Source organism: Ambystoma mexicanum, chromosome 13, assembly GCF_040938575.1.
Source record: "Ambystoma mexicanum isolate Mex_15411 chromosome 13, UKY_AmexF1_1, whole genome shotgun sequence".
Taxonomy (NCBI): domain Eukaryota; kingdom Metazoa; phylum Chordata; class Amphibia; order Caudata; family Ambystomatidae; genus Ambystoma; species Ambystoma mexicanum.
In genome coordinates, this window is record NC_090938.1 from 357785954 (window position 1) to 357800512 (window position 14559).

General features: G+C 43.5%; 17 non-coding genes across 17 annotated transcripts; 3 read left to right on the top strand and 14 right to left on the bottom strand.

The window, feature by feature from the left end:
- Positions 1-643: 643 nt before the first annotated feature.
- On the bottom strand, positions 644-715 carry TRNAT-CGU (transfer RNA threonine (anticodon CGU)). The gene has a single exon. It is a non-coding gene; the product is annotated as a tRNA-Thr (tRNA).
- Positions 716-1261: 546 nt separating this feature from the next.
- TRNAS-GCU (transfer RNA serine (anticodon GCU)) lies at positions 1262-1343 on the bottom strand. Its single transcript has one exon. It is a non-coding gene; the product is annotated as a tRNA-Ser (tRNA).
- A 680-nt stretch (positions 1344-2023) lies between these two features.
- Positions 2024-2095, bottom strand: TRNAT-UGU (transfer RNA threonine (anticodon UGU)). The gene has a single exon. It is a non-coding gene; the product is annotated as a tRNA-Thr (tRNA).
- A 464-nt stretch (positions 2096-2559) lies between these two features.
- On the bottom strand, positions 2560-2636 carry TRNAS-GCU (transfer RNA serine (anticodon GCU)). Its single transcript has one exon. It is a non-coding gene; the product is annotated as a tRNA-Ser (tRNA).
- A 480-nt stretch (positions 2637-3116) lies between these two features.
- Positions 3117-3211, top strand: TRNAI-UAU (transfer RNA isoleucine (anticodon UAU)). Its single transcript has 2 exons — positions 3117-3154; positions 3176-3211. It is a non-coding gene; the product is annotated as a tRNA-Ile (tRNA).
- A 1488-nt stretch (positions 3212-4699) lies between these two features.
- TRNAT-CGU (transfer RNA threonine (anticodon CGU)) lies at positions 4700-4771 on the bottom strand. Its single transcript has one exon. It is a non-coding gene; the product is annotated as a tRNA-Thr (tRNA).
- Positions 4772-5317: 546 nt separating this feature from the next.
- On the bottom strand, positions 5318-5399 carry TRNAS-GCU (transfer RNA serine (anticodon GCU)). The gene has a single exon. It is a non-coding gene; the product is annotated as a tRNA-Ser (tRNA).
- Positions 5400-6086: 687 nt separating this feature from the next.
- On the bottom strand, positions 6087-6158 carry TRNAT-UGU (transfer RNA threonine (anticodon UGU)). The gene has a single exon. It is a non-coding gene; the product is annotated as a tRNA-Thr (tRNA).
- Positions 6159-6623: 465 nt separating this feature from the next.
- TRNAS-GCU (transfer RNA serine (anticodon GCU)) lies at positions 6624-6700 on the bottom strand. Its single transcript has one exon. It is a non-coding gene; the product is annotated as a tRNA-Ser (tRNA).
- A 480-nt stretch (positions 6701-7180) lies between these two features.
- TRNAI-UAU (transfer RNA isoleucine (anticodon UAU)) lies at positions 7181-7275 on the top strand. The gene is made up of 2 exons: positions 7181-7218; positions 7240-7275. It is a non-coding gene; the product is annotated as a tRNA-Ile (tRNA).
- A 1488-nt stretch (positions 7276-8763) lies between these two features.
- On the bottom strand, positions 8764-8835 carry TRNAT-CGU (transfer RNA threonine (anticodon CGU)). Its single transcript has one exon. It is a non-coding gene; the product is annotated as a tRNA-Thr (tRNA).
- A 546-nt stretch (positions 8836-9381) lies between these two features.
- On the bottom strand, positions 9382-9463 carry TRNAS-GCU (transfer RNA serine (anticodon GCU)). Its single transcript has one exon. It is a non-coding gene; the product is annotated as a tRNA-Ser (tRNA).
- A 687-nt stretch (positions 9464-10150) lies between these two features.
- Positions 10151-10222, bottom strand: TRNAT-UGU (transfer RNA threonine (anticodon UGU)). The gene has a single exon. It is a non-coding gene; the product is annotated as a tRNA-Thr (tRNA).
- A 1022-nt stretch (positions 10223-11244) lies between these two features.
- On the top strand, positions 11245-11339 carry TRNAI-UAU (transfer RNA isoleucine (anticodon UAU)). The gene is made up of 2 exons: positions 11245-11282; positions 11304-11339. It is a non-coding gene; the product is annotated as a tRNA-Ile (tRNA).
- A 1488-nt stretch (positions 11340-12827) lies between these two features.
- Positions 12828-12899, bottom strand: TRNAT-CGU (transfer RNA threonine (anticodon CGU)). Its single transcript has one exon. It is a non-coding gene; the product is annotated as a tRNA-Thr (tRNA).
- Positions 12900-13445: 546 nt separating this feature from the next.
- On the bottom strand, positions 13446-13527 carry TRNAS-GCU (transfer RNA serine (anticodon GCU)). The gene has a single exon. It is a non-coding gene; the product is annotated as a tRNA-Ser (tRNA).
- Positions 13528-14214: 687 nt separating this feature from the next.
- TRNAT-UGU (transfer RNA threonine (anticodon UGU)) lies at positions 14215-14286 on the bottom strand. The gene has a single exon. It is a non-coding gene; the product is annotated as a tRNA-Thr (tRNA).
- Between the last annotated feature and the right edge of the window lie 273 nt (positions 14287-14559).

Consider the following 14559-nt stretch of genomic DNA (forward strand, 5'->3'; position numbering starts at 1 on the left):
AACAATTGGGTGGGTTCGCTTCCGAACTGGATGCACAGGAGCAGGAGAGAATGGCTGTTGGCGATGTATGCAACTTGCTCTGCGTGAACACATCTACCGACCCCTTCCCCTACACACACGGGCACATACACACACACACACACACATAGCCATTGGAGCTATGCAGAGCTAATCAGAAAGATTGGTAATCATTAGAACATGAAAGATATGTGTTCATTTTTTATTAAACTTGTGGACTCCCGCAGAAACGGAGGGACTCACATCTCTAATTGAGGCTTGCTTACCTCTATACAAATGTGTTTGCTGGCTGTCTTTCTTCAACTGGTATGTGCGGTTGTGTCTGTCTTTGTCTTTCAACACGCCTGGCACGTTTACATTATCAAAGAGATGATTGTATGGAGATGGGGAACACCCCTCCGTTGCATTGTGAACTTGAACAGTCTTTTCACCAAAGCAGCTACATGCGACATTGCAAGGTTTTTGTCAGTCTTTGCCTGAAAACATTAGGCCTTCCTCTCGAACTCTATTTCACTCCTTCTGTGGAAGACTTCAATTATGAGGATGCATCCCGTCATAAAAGGTTCTCTGTAGATGGTGCAACTCTGGCTTCTCTTCCCCGTGCTTTTTGAAAATAATCCTCCCGAGGCCCTGATGAGGTTTGAACTCATGACCCCTGGTTTACGAGACCAGTGCTCTGCCACTGAGCTACAAGGCCACCTGCTGCTTGCTCACAGCCAACAACAGAAAGTGCAAAGAAACCATGGGTTTTACCTAGGTAGATCTCCAGGTATATGAATTTCTGGTTGTGTAAAAATGGCTGTATATCTCTGCATGTGTTCAGTACGTCATCATACATCTGATTTGCAAAAGCGTGTGTGCTTATGTTGGTGATACATTGTCGGTATGCGTTTGAGTATGTACTTTTACGGGTATGTATGTATTGAGTAGGATGCTGAACAGGTTCATGAGTTTAGATAGCAGGTCAGAATGATGGCAAAAGGAACATGTAAAAGGCAGACAACTAAAAGAAAAAAGAATTTGGGATGTAAGCTTGGGAATTTACTAACTGCGCTGATTTTGGCTCCTATAATAGTAAAGAATGGAAACCTACGAGGAAAGTCTTTGACTAATTTCATTCTCCGCCTGCACCAATGAACTTATTTTTACATCTCTATTTCCATATCTGTACTCATTCCTGTCTTTCACAGGGAGGTTGAAAGACTTTGGTCTATGTTTAAATGCAGACTATAAAGAAAAAATACGACGAAGGTGGGATTCGAACCCACGCGTGCAGAGCACAATGGATTAGCAGTCCATCGCCTTAACCACTCGGCCACCTCGTCTGTTTGGGAACGGTGCTCGAGTCCCATGCTTAAAGAAGAGATAAAACAATGGTGGTGCAAAGTCAGTGAAAAATAGATCATGTTTGTCATAGTAGAAACAAGATCGTTGACTCGTTCTTCCTTACCCGGCCATTGATAGATAAACACATCAAGTTGAAGTTCAGAAAAATATAACAAGAGCTCCTGGAGGGTTCACAACACTAATCCAGAGGAAGGTGCTTGAGCTTCCGTATGGCACACCATTAGTAGTAAAACCAGCATAACGCAAGCTCCAGTTTCCCAGTGTTTGGCAGCATTCAACGTTTCCAGCCAAGATCAAAGTTCAGATGCTGCTGCTTCCTGTGATGTCATTGAATTTAAATAGTGAGTGATGGCAATAACCCTTTTCCAATTAAATTTTGCCACATCAACGTCCCTGAAAATAGAGAAAGGCGTGCAACCCAGAACCGCTGTACTGTTCAATAGAGTAAGGGCTTCACCGTGATCATCTGCATCTGTCATCACAAGATTATCAAGGTCTTTTTCTTGAAGAAATTAGGTCCAGAAAGCCGACCTTCCCCACAGACTATTCAGACACCTTGCGCTTGTGGCTTTGTTATAGGCCCGAATCCATTGGTAAAAGGTTGCACAGGTACAATATCAGTTCCTATTCAACAATGTTCAAGAAAATTACCATTTGGAGGCCCTGATGAGGATCGAACTCACGACCCCTAGTTTACAAGACCAGTGCTCTGCCACTGAGCTACAGAGCCCCTCAGGTTACCACGTATAACAGCAACACAACGAGCACACAACATGATGTTTACTGGGTAGACATATTTGAAGGGTGTGTGAGAATGTATGTATATGATTGTGATTTGACCTGTTTTTTTCTGGCCGATTTTTTGAGGAGCAGCTAATTTGTGCGTATTCTGCGCAATTTTAGGGTGACTAATGAGGAGATGTGATGCGTGAAAGTTGAAAAAACATGTACATGGCAGCAGAGAGACAATATGGATATTACCTTTGCTTTTTTAAATTTCTATCCGGATTCTGGCTCAAAGGGTAGTCAAGCACAGCAGATTGCATTCCTGCCAGTAACACGACAACCTTGTTTGTGTCCTTCTTAATCAACTAACATGCATATTTTCACTTTTGTCTGTATGTTCTTTGAAAGCCAATGGCAATGGTGCTTAGAGCAATGCAGATGTTTAAAAAAGATTTCAAAAGTTAAAACCGACGAAGGTGGGATTCGAAACCACGCGTGTACAGCAGATTAGCAGTCCATCGCCTTAACCACTCGGCCACCTCGTCTACAGGGATTATGTTAGGCATTCAAGTCTTTACAGGTAATAACACAAACATCTTCAAAATAGAACCACAATGCGTTCCTTGTTGAGGTACATCCAGCCGTTTGCAGGAAAACTGCCTCACTTGCTGTTGAGAAAAATTCATCAAAGTCCCGGGGTGTTTATAGGCATCGCCAAGATGACATTGGGAGGTGTTTCAATTGACACGTGTTGAATATGAGGAAGAGCATCATGCTGGCTCCAGTGGCACTGCCTGCAGCATGACAAAAATGTAGAAGGGACATTTGACTGCACCATTGGCTGAACATCAGTGGCAAAGTGTATATCAGGCTAAAAGGTAAGCTCCAGTGGCACAATATGGGCACTACAAGGCACCCATAATTTGGTGTCAGCTAAAAAGACAATGGCAGAGCTTGTGGGTGCTTTTGTACACTTGTGTGTGTGTTTGTGGGTGTAGTTTCATGTCGAAAACCAAAACACAGCAGCTCCAGTGGCGCAATCGGTTAGCGCGCGGTACTTATACAGCAGTACATGCAGTGAGCAATGCTGAGGTTGTGAGTTCAAGCCTCACCTGGAGCAACTTTGGAACTTTTTACTAATTCACCTCAAAACTGAATTATTGAACCAATAAATGTTCTGGACAATTTTTGGTTCACCTCAAGGTTTCCTTGATTGTCAGTTAATGTTGTATGACAGCTCCTCTGCCTTTTAGACATGGAATACTCATTGCAAGTTATTTATGGGGTGTTTGCGCTTTAAATACAGCTACGGAGGGTTTTTGAAAATAGAACAGAAAATAAAAAATGTCAACTGTTATTATACTCCATTTTCTGCTGAGCACCACTTACGGAAGACATTTGTAAAGGTAGAAAAAGGGTTACTGGAGTAGGATCCAGGAGACAATATCAACTTACAACGAATAATGTTGTCTATTTACTGCATTATCGCCTTTGAAGCAAACCTCTGAGAATAAATACCCTTTCACTAATCAGGCAGTCACTTTGATAAAATCAAGCAGAACAAGGATGCTGATAGGAACTCGCCTCATTTGCATATGGGCTAGGGCTTCTGGGAGCCATGAGAATTAGGAGTTGAAGGTTTTGCAGATCGAGATTGCTAAAGGGCTGGGCATTTGCACAGACCTCTCCATGCCTGATTGGTGCCGAAGGTTAGTTGCAAGTGGTCCCCTGCTCACCCTACCTTACACAGGGCCATGCCCAGTTAGGCCCCTCAGGGCTAGGCCCGGCAGGGCTAAGCCCGGCGTTCGTCAGGCTAAGTGCCTGGACCCCTGCTCATCATACCTCAGAATCTGGTCTAGCTATTGCAGACATGGGGAATGGTGCTTATATCCCATTGACAGCGCCCACAAGCTGCATACTAATAGCCAATGATGTGTGAATGCGGTCAGGGTAGCAGACATATAGAACAATTGGGTGGGTTCGCTTCCGAACTGGATGCACAGGAGCAGGAGAGAATGGCTGTTGGCGATGTATGCAACTTGCTCTGCGTGAACACATCTACCGACCCCTTCCCCTATACACACGGGCACATACACACACACACACACACATAGCCATTGGAGCTATGCAGAGCTAATCAGAAAGATTGGTAATCATTAGAACATGAAAGATATGTGTTCATTTTTTATTAAACTTGTGGACTCCCGCAGAAACGGAGGGACTCACATCTCTAATTGAGGCTTGCTTACCTCTATACAAATGTGTTTGTTGGCTGTCTTTCTTCAACTGGTATGTGCGGTTGTGTCTGTCTTTGTCTTTCAACACGCCTGGCACGTTTACATTATCAAAGAGATGATTGTATGGAGATGGGGAACACCCCTCCGTTGCATTGTGAACTTGAACAGTCTTTTCACCAAAGCAGCTACATGCGACATTGCAAGGTTTTTGTCAGTCTTTGCCTGAAAACATTAGGCCTTCCTCTCGAACTCTATTTCACTCCTTCTGTGGAAGACTTCAATTATGAGGATGCATCCTGTCATAAAAGGTTCTCTGTAGATGGTGCAACTCTGGCTTCTCTTGCCCGTGCTTTTTGAAAATAATCCGCCCGAGGCCCTGATGAGGTTTGAACTCATGACCCCTGGTTTACGAGACCAGTGCTCTGCCACTGAGCTACAAGGCCACCTGCTGCTTGCTCACAGCCAACAACAGAAAGTGCAAAGAAACCATGGGTTTTACCTAGGTAGATCTCCAGGTATATGAATTTCTGGTTGTGTAAAAATGGCTGTATATCTCTGCATGTGTTCAGTACGTCATCATACATCTGATTTGCGAAAGCGTGTGTGCTTATGTTGGTGATACATTGTCGGTATGCGTTTGAGTATGTACTTTTACGGGTATGTATGTATTGAGTAGGATGCTGAACAGGTTCATGAGTTTAGATAGCAGGTCAGAATGATGGCAAAAGGAACATGTAAAAGGCAGACAACAAAAAGAAAAAAGAATTTGGGATGTAAGCTTGGGAATTTACTAACTGCGCTGATTTTGGCTCCTATAATAGTAAAGAATGGAAACCTACGAGGAAAGTCTTTGACTAATTTCATTCTCCGCCTGCACCAATGAACTTATTTTTACATCTATATTTCCATATCTGTACTCATTCCTGTCTTTCACAGGGAGGTTGAAAGACTTTGATCTATGTTTAAATGCAGACTATAAAGAAAAAATACGACGAAGGTGGGATTCGAACCCACGCGTGCAGAGCACAATGGATTAGCAGTCCATCGCCTTAACCACTCGGCCACCTCGTCTGTTTGGGAACGGTGCTCGAGTCCCATGCTTAAAGAAGAGATAAAACAATGGTGGTGCAAAGTCAGTGAAAAATAGATCATGTTTGTCATAGTAGAAACAAGATCGTTGACTCGTTCTTCCTTACCCGGCCATTGATAGATAAACACATCAAGTTGAAGTTCAGAAAAATATAACAAGAGCTCCTGGAGGGTTCACAACACTAATCCAGAGGAAGGTGCTTGAGCTTCCGTATGGCACACCATTAGTAGTAAAACCAGCATAACGCAAGCTCCAGTTTCCCAGTGTTTGGCATCATTCAACGTTTCCAGCCAAGATCAAAGTTCAGATGCTGCTGCTTCCTGTGATGTCATTGAATTTAAATAGTGAGTGATGGCAATAACCCTTTTCCAATTAAATTTTGCCACATCAACGTCCCTGAAAATAGAGAAAGGCGTGCAACCCAGAACCACTGTACTGTTCAATAGAGTAAGGGCTTCACCGTGATCATCTGCATCTGTCATCACAAGATTATCAAGGTCTTTTTCTTGAAGAAATTAGGTCCAGAAAGCCGACCTTCCCCACAGACTATTCAGACACCTTGCGCTTGTGGCTTTGTTTTAGGCCCGAATCCATTGGTAAAAGGTTGCACAGGTACAATGTGCAATATCAGTTCCTATTCAACAATGTTCAAGAAAATTACCATTTGGAGGCCCTGATGAGGATCGAACTCACGACCCCTGGTTTACAAGACCAGTGCTCTGCCACTGAGCTACAGTGCCCCTCAGGTTATGACGCATAACAGCAACACAACGAGCACACAACATGATGTTTACTGGGTAGACATATTTGAAGGGTGTGTGAGAATGTATGTATATGATTGTGATTTGACCTGTTTTTTTCTGGCCGATTTTTTGAGGAGCAGCTAATTTGTGCGTATTCCGCGCAATTTTAGGGTGACTAATGAGGAGATGTGATGCGTGAAAGTTGAAAAAAACATGTACATGGCAGCAGAGAGACAATATGGATATTACCTTTGCTTTTTTAAATTTCTATCCGGATTCTGGCTCAAAGGGTAGTCAAGCACAGCAGATTGCATTCCTGCCAGTAACACGACAACCTTGTTTGTGTCCTTCTTAATCAACTAACATGCATATTTTCACTTTTGTCTGTATGTTCTTTGAAAGCCAATGGCAATGGTGCTTAGAGCAATGCAGATGTTTAAAAAAGATTTCAAAAGCTAAAATCGACAAAGGTGGGATTCGAACCCACGCGTGTACAGCAGATTAGCAGTCCATCGCCTTAACCACTCGGCCACCTCGTCTACAGGGATTATGTTAGGCATTCAAGTCTTTACAGGTAATAACACAAACATCTTCAAAATAGAACCACAATGCGTTCCTTGTTGAGGTACATCCAGCCGTTTGCAGGAAAACTGCCTCACTTGCTGTTGAGAAAAATTCATCAAAGTCCTGGGGTGTTTATAGGCATCGCCAAGATGACATTGGGAGGTGTTTCAATTGACACGTGTTGAATATGAGGAAGAGCATCATGCTGGCTCCAGTGGCACTGCCTGCAGCATGACAAAAATGTAGAAGGGACATTTGACTGCACCATTGGCTGAACATCAGTGGCAAAGTGTATATCAGGCTAAAAGGTAAGCTCCAGTGGCACAATATGGGCACTACAAGGCACCCATAATTTGGTGTCAGCTAAAAAGACAATGCCAGAGCTTGTGGGTGCTTTTGTACACTTGTGTGTGTGTTTGTGGGTGTAGTTTCATGTCGAAAACCAAAACACAGCCGCTCCAGTGGCGCAATCGGTTAGCGCGTGGTACTTATACAGCAGTACATGCAGTGAGCAATGCCGAGGTTGTGAGTCCAAGCCTCACCTGGAGCAACTTTGGGACTTTTTACTAATTCACCTCAAAACTGAATTATTCAACCAATAAATGTTCTGGACATTTTTTGGTTCACCTCAAGGTTTCCTTGATTGTCAGTTAATGTTGTATGACAGCTCCTCTGCCTTTTAGACATGGAATACTCATTGCAAGTTATTTATGGGGTGTTTGCGCTTTAAATACAGCTACGGAGGGTTTTTGAAAATAGAACAGAAAATAAAAAATGTCAACTGTTATTATACTCCATTTTCTGCTGAGCACCACTTACGGAAGACATTTGTAAAGGTAGAAAAAGGGTTACTGGAGTAGGATCCAGGAGACAATATCAACTTACAAAGAATAATGTTGTCTATTTACTGCATTATCGCCTTTGAAGCAAACCTCTGAGAATAAATACCCTTTCACTAATCAGGCAGTCACTTTGATAAAATCAAGCAGAACAAGGATGCTGATAGGAACTCGCCTCATTTGCATATGGGCTAGGGCTTCTGGGAGCCATGAGAATTAGGAGTTGAAGGTTTTGCAGATCGAGATTGCTAAAGGGCTGGGCATTTGCACAGACCTCTCCATGCCTGATTGGTGCCGAAGGTTAGTTGCAAGTGGTCCCCTGCTCACCCTACCTTACACAGGGCCATGCCCAGTTAGGCCCCTCAGGGCTAGGCCCGGCAGGGCTAAGCCCGGCGTTCGTCAGGCGAAGTGCCTGGACCCCTGCTCATCATACCTCAGAATCTGGTCTAGCTATTGCAGACATGGGGAATGGTGCTTATATCCCATTGACAGCGCCCACAAGCTGCATACTAATAGCCAATGATGTGTGAATGCGGTCAGGGTAGCAGACATATAGAACAATTGGGTGGGTTCGCTTCCGAACTGGATGCACAGGAGCAGGAGAGAATGGCTGTTGGCGATGTATGCAACTTGCTCTGCGTGAACACATCTACCGACCCCTTCCCCTACACACACGGGCACATACACACACACACACACACATAGCCATTGGAGCTATGCAGAGCTAATCAGAAAGATTGGTAATCATTAGAACATGAAAGATATGTGTTCATTTTTTATTAAACTTGTGGACTCCCGCAGAAACGGAGGGACTCACATCTCTAATTGAGGCTTGCTTACCTCTATACAAATGTGTTTGCTGGCTGTCTTTCTTCAACTGGTATGTGCGGTTGTGTCTGTCTTTGTCTTTCAACACGCCTGGCACGTTTACATTATCAAAGAGATGATTGTATGGAGATGGGGAACACCCCTCCGTTGCATTGTGAACTTGAACAGTCTTTTCACCAAAGCAGCTACATGCGACATTGCAAGGTTTTTGTCAGTCTTTGCCTGAAAACATTAGGCCTTCCTCTCGAACTCTATTTCACTCCTTCTGTGGAAGACTTCAATTATGAGGATGCATCCCGTCATAAAAGGTTCTCTGTAGATGGTGCAACTCTGGCTTCTCTTCCCCGTGCTTTTTGAAAATAATCCGCCCGAGGCCCTGATGAGGTTTGAACTCATGACCCCTGGTTTACGAGACCAGTGCTCTGCCACTGAGCTACAAGGCCACCTGCTGCTTGCTCACAGCCAACAACAGAAAGTGCAAAGAAACCATGGGTTTTACCTAGGTAGATCTCCAGGTATATGAATTTCTGGTTGTGTAAAAATGGCTGTATATCTCTGCATGTGTTCAGTACGTCATCATACATCTGATTTGCGAAAGCGTGTGTGCTTATGTTGGTGATACATTGTCGGTATGCGTTTGAGTATGTACTTTTACGGGTATGTATGTATTGAGTAGGATGCTGAACAGGTTCATGAGTTTAGATAGCAGGTCAGAATGATGGCAAAAGGAACATGTAAAAGGCAGACAACTAAAAGAAAAAAGAATTTGGGATGTAAGCTTGGGAATTTACTAACTGCGCTGATTTTGGCTCCTATAATAGTAAAGAATGGAAACCTACGAGGAAAGTCTTTGACTAATTTCATTCTCCGCCTGCACCAATGAACTTATTTTTACATCTCTATTTCCATATCTGTACTCATTCCTGTCTTTCACAGGGAGGTTGAAAGACTTTGGTCTATGTTTAAATGCAGACTATAAAGAAAAAATACGACGAAGGTGGGATTCGAACCCACGCGTGCAGAGCACAATGGATTAGCAGTCCATCGCCTTAACCACTCGGCCACCTCGTCTGTTTGGGAACGGTGCTCGAGTCCCATGCTTAAAGAAGAGATAAAACAATGGTGGTGCAAAGTCAGTGAAAAATAGATCATGTTTGTCATAGTAGAAACAAGATCGTTGACTCGTTCTTCCTTACCCGGCCATTGATAGATAAACACATCAAGTTGAAGTTCAGAAAAATATAACAAGAGCTCCTGGAGGGTTCACAACACTAATCCAGAGGAAGGTGCTTGAGCTTCCGTATGGCACACCATTAGTAGTAAAACCAGCATAACGCAAGCTCCAGTTTCCCAGTGTTTGGCATCATTCAACGTTTCCAGCCAAGATCAAAGTTCAGATGCTGCTGCTTCCTGTGATGTCATTGAATTTAAATAGTGAGTGATGGCAATAACCCTTTTCCAATTAAATTTTGCCACATCAACGTCCCTGAAAATAGAGAAAGGCGTGCAACCCAGAACCGCTGTACTGTTCAATAGAGTAAGGGCTTCACCGTGATCATCTGCATCTGTCATCACAAGATTATCAAGGTCTTTTTCTTGAAGAAATTAGGTCCAGAAAGCCGACCTTCCCCACAGACTATTCAGACACCTTGCGCTTGTGGCTTTGTTTTAGGCCCGAATCCATTGGTAAAAGGTTGCACAGGTACAATGTGCAATATCAGTTCCTATTCAACAATGTTCAAGAAAATTACCATTTGGAGGCCCTGATGAGGATCGAACTCACGACCCCTGGTTTACAAGACCAGTGCTCTGCCACTGAGCTACAGTGCCCCTCAGGTTATGACGCATAACAGCAACACAACGAGCACACAACATGATGTTTACTGGGTAGACATATTTGAAGGGTGTGTGAGAATGTATGTATATGATTGTGATTTGACCTGTTTTTTTCTGGCCGATTTTTTGAGGAGCAGCTAATTTGTGCGTATTCCGCGCAATTTTAGGGTGACTAATGAGGAGATGTGATGCGTGAAAGTTGAAAAAAACATGTACATGGCAGCAGAGAGACAATATGGATATTACCTTTGCTTTTTTAAATTTCTATCCGGATTCTGGCTCAAAGGGTAGTCAAGCACAGCAGATTGCATTCCTGCCAGTAACACGACAACCTTGTTTGTGTCCTTCTTAATCAACTAACATGCATATTTTCACTTTTGTCTGTATGTTCTTTGAAAGCCAATGGCAATGGTGCTTAGAGCAATGCAGATGTTTAAAAAAGATTTCAAAAGCTAAAATCGACAAAGGTGGGATTCGAAACCACGCGTGTACAGCAGATTAGCAGTCCATCGCCTTAACCACTCGGCCACCTCGTCTACAGGGATTATGTTAGGCATTCAAGTCTTTACAGGTAATAACACAAACATCTTCAAAATAGAACCACAATGCGTTCCTTGTTGAGGTACATCCAGCCGTTTGCAGGAAAACTGCCTCACTTGCTGTTGAGAAAAATTCATCAAAGTCCTGGGGTGTTTATAGGCATCGCCAAGATGACATTGGGAGGTGTTTCAATTGACACGTGTTGAATATGAGGAAGAGCATCATGCTGGCTCCAGTGGCACTGCCTGCAGCATGACAAAAATGTAGAAGGGACATTTGACTGCACCATTGGCTGAACATCAGTGGCAAAGTGTATGTCAGGCTAAAAGGTAAGCTCCAGTGGCACAATATGGGCACTACAAGGCACCCATAATTTGGTGTCAGCTAAAAAGACAATGCCAGAGCTTGTGGGTGCTTTTGTACACTTGTGTGTGTGTTTGGGGGTGTAGTTTCATGTCGAAAACCAAAACACAGCCGCTCCAGTGGCGCAATCGGTTAGCGCGTGGTACTTATACAGCAGTACATGCAGTGAGCAATGCCGAGGTTGTGAGTTCAAGCCTCACCTGGAGCAACTTTGGGACTTTTTACTAATTCACCTCAAAACTGAATTATTCAACCAATAAATGTTCTGGACATTTTTTGGTTCACCTCAAGGTTTCCTTGATTGTCAGTTAATGTTGTATGACAGCTCCTCTGCCTTTTAGACATGGAATACTCATTGCAAGTTATTTATGGGGTGTTTGCGCTTTAAATACAGCTACGGAGGGTTTTTGAAAATAGAACAGAAAATAAAAAATGTCAACTGTTATTATACTCCATTTTCTGCTGAGCACCACTTACGGAAGACATTTGTAAAGGTAGAAAAAGGGTTACTGGAGTAGGATCCAGGAGACAATATCAACTTACAAAGAATAATGTTGTCTATTTACTGCATTATCGCCTTTGAAGCAAACCTCTGAGAATAAATACCCTTTCACTAATCAGGCAGTCACTTTGATAAAATCAAGCAGAACAAGGATGCTGATAGGAACTCGCCTCATTTGCATATGGGCTAGGGCTTCTGGGAGCCATGAGAATTAGGAGTTGAAGGTTTTGCAGATCGAGATTGCTAAAGGGCTGGGCATTTGCACAGACCTCTCCATGCCTGATTGGTGCCGAAGGTTAGTTGCAAGTGGTCCCCTGCTCACCCTACCTTAAACAGGGCCATGCCCAGTTAGGCCCCTCAGGGCTAGGCCCGGCAGGGCTAAGCCCGGCGTTCGTCAGGCGAAGTGCCTGGACCCCTGCTCATCATACCTCAGAATCTGGTCTAGCTATTGCAGACATGGGGAATGGTGCTTATATCCCATTGACAGCGCCCACAAGCTGCATACTAATAGCCAATGATGTGTGAATGCGGTCAGGGTAGCAGACATATAGAACAATTGGGTGGGTTCGCTTCCGAACTGGATGCACAGGAGCAGGAGAGAATGGCTGTTGGCGATGTATGCAACTTGCTCTGCGTGAACACATCTACCGACCCCTTCCCCTACACACACGGGCACATACACACACACACACACACATAGCCATTGGAGCTATGCAGAGCTAATCAGAAAGATTGGTAATCATTAGAACATGAAAGATATGTGTTCATTTTTTATTAAACTTGTGGACTCCCGCAGAAACGGAGGGACTCACATCTCTAATTGAGGCTTGCTTACCTCTATACAAATGTGTTTGCTGGCTGTCTTTCTTCAACTGGTATGTGCGGTTGTGTCTGTCTTTGTCTTTCAACACGCCTGGCACGTTTACATTATCAAAGAGATGATTGTATGGAGATGGGGAACACCCCTCCGTTGCATTGTGAACTTGAACAGTCTTTTCACCAAAGCAGCTACATGCGACATTGCAAGGTTTTTGTCAGTCTTTGCCTGAAAACATTAGGCCTTCCTCTCGAACTCTATTTCACTCCTTCTGTGGAAGACTTCAATTATGAGGATGCATCCCGTCATAAAAGGTTCTCTGTAGATGGTGCAACTCTGGCTTCTCTTCCCCGTGCTTTTTGAAAATAATCCGCCCGAGGCCCTGATGAGGCTTGAACTCATGACCCCTGGTTTACGAGACCAGTGCTCTGCCACTGAGCTACAAGGCCACCTGCTGCTTGTTCACAGCCAACAACAGAAAGTGCAAAGAAACCATGGGTTTTACCTAGGTAGATCTCCAGGTATATGAATTTCTGGTTGTGTAAAAATGGCTGTATATCTCTGCATGTGTTCAGTACGTCATCATACATTTGATTTGCGAAAGCGTGTGTGCTTATGTTGGTGATACATTGTCGGTATGCGTTTGAGTATGTACTTTTACGGGTATGTATGTATTGAGTAGGATGCTGAACAGGTTCATGAGTTTAGATAGCAGGTCAGAATGATGGCAAAAGGAACATGTAAAAGGCAGACAACTAAAAGAAAAAAGAATTTGGGATGTAAGCTTGGGAATTTACTAACTGCGCTGATTTTGGCTCCTATAATAGTAAAGAATGGAAACCTACGAGGAAAGTCTTTGACTAATTTCATTCTCCGCCTGCACCAATGAACTTATTTTTACATCTCTATTTCCATATCTGTACTCATTCCTGTCTTTCACAGGGAGGTTGAAAGACTTTGGTCTATGTTTAAATGCAGACTATAAAGAAAAAATACGACGAAGGTGGGATTCGAACCCACGCGTGCAGAGCACAATGGATTAGCAGTCCATCGCCTTAACCACTCGGCCACCTCGTCTGTTTGGGAACGGTGCTCGAGTCCCATGCTTAAAGAAGAGATAAAACAATGGTGGTGCAAAGTCAGTGAAAATTAGATCATGTTTGTCATAGTAGAAACAAGATCGTTGACTCGTTCTTCCTTACCCGGCCATTGATAGATAAACACATCAAGTTGAAGTTCAGAAAAATATAACAAGAGCTCCTGGAGGGTTCACAACACTAATCCAGAGGAAGGTGCTTGAGCTTCCGTATGGCACACCATTAGTAGTAAAACCAGCATAACGCAAGCTCCAGTTTCCCAGTGTTTGGCATCATTCAACGTTTCCAGCCAAGATCAAAGTTCAGATGCTGCTGCTTCCTGTGATGTCATTGAATTTAAATAGTGAGTGATGGCAATAACCCTTTTCCAATTAAATTTTGCCACATCAACGTCCCTGAAAATAGAGAAAGGCGTGCAACCCAGAACCGCTGTACTGTTCAATAGAGTAAGGGCTTCACCGTGATCATCTGCATCTGTCATCACAAGATTATCAAGGTCTTTTTCTTGAAGAAATTAGGTCCAGAAAGCCGACCTTCCCCACAGACTATTCAGACACCTTGCGCTTGTGGCTTTGTTATAGGCCCGAATCCATTGGTAAAAGGTTGCACAGGTACAATGTGCAATATCAGTTCCTATTCAACAATGTTCAAGAAAATTACCATTTGGAGGCCCTGATGAGGATCGAACTCACGACCCCTGGTTTACAAGACCAGTGCTCTGCCACTGAGCTACAGTGCCCCTCAGGTTATGACGCATAACAGCAACACAACGAGCACACAACATGATGTTTACTGGGTAGACATATTTGAAGGGTGTGTGAGAATGTATGTATATGATTGTGATTTGACCTGTTTTTTTCTGGCCGATTTTTTGAGGAGCAGCTAATTTGTGCGTATTCCGCGCAATTTTAGGGTGACTAATGAGGAGATGTGATGCGTGAAAGTTGAAAAAAACATGTACATGGCAGCAGAGAGACAATATGGATATTACCTTTGCTTTTTTAAATTTCTA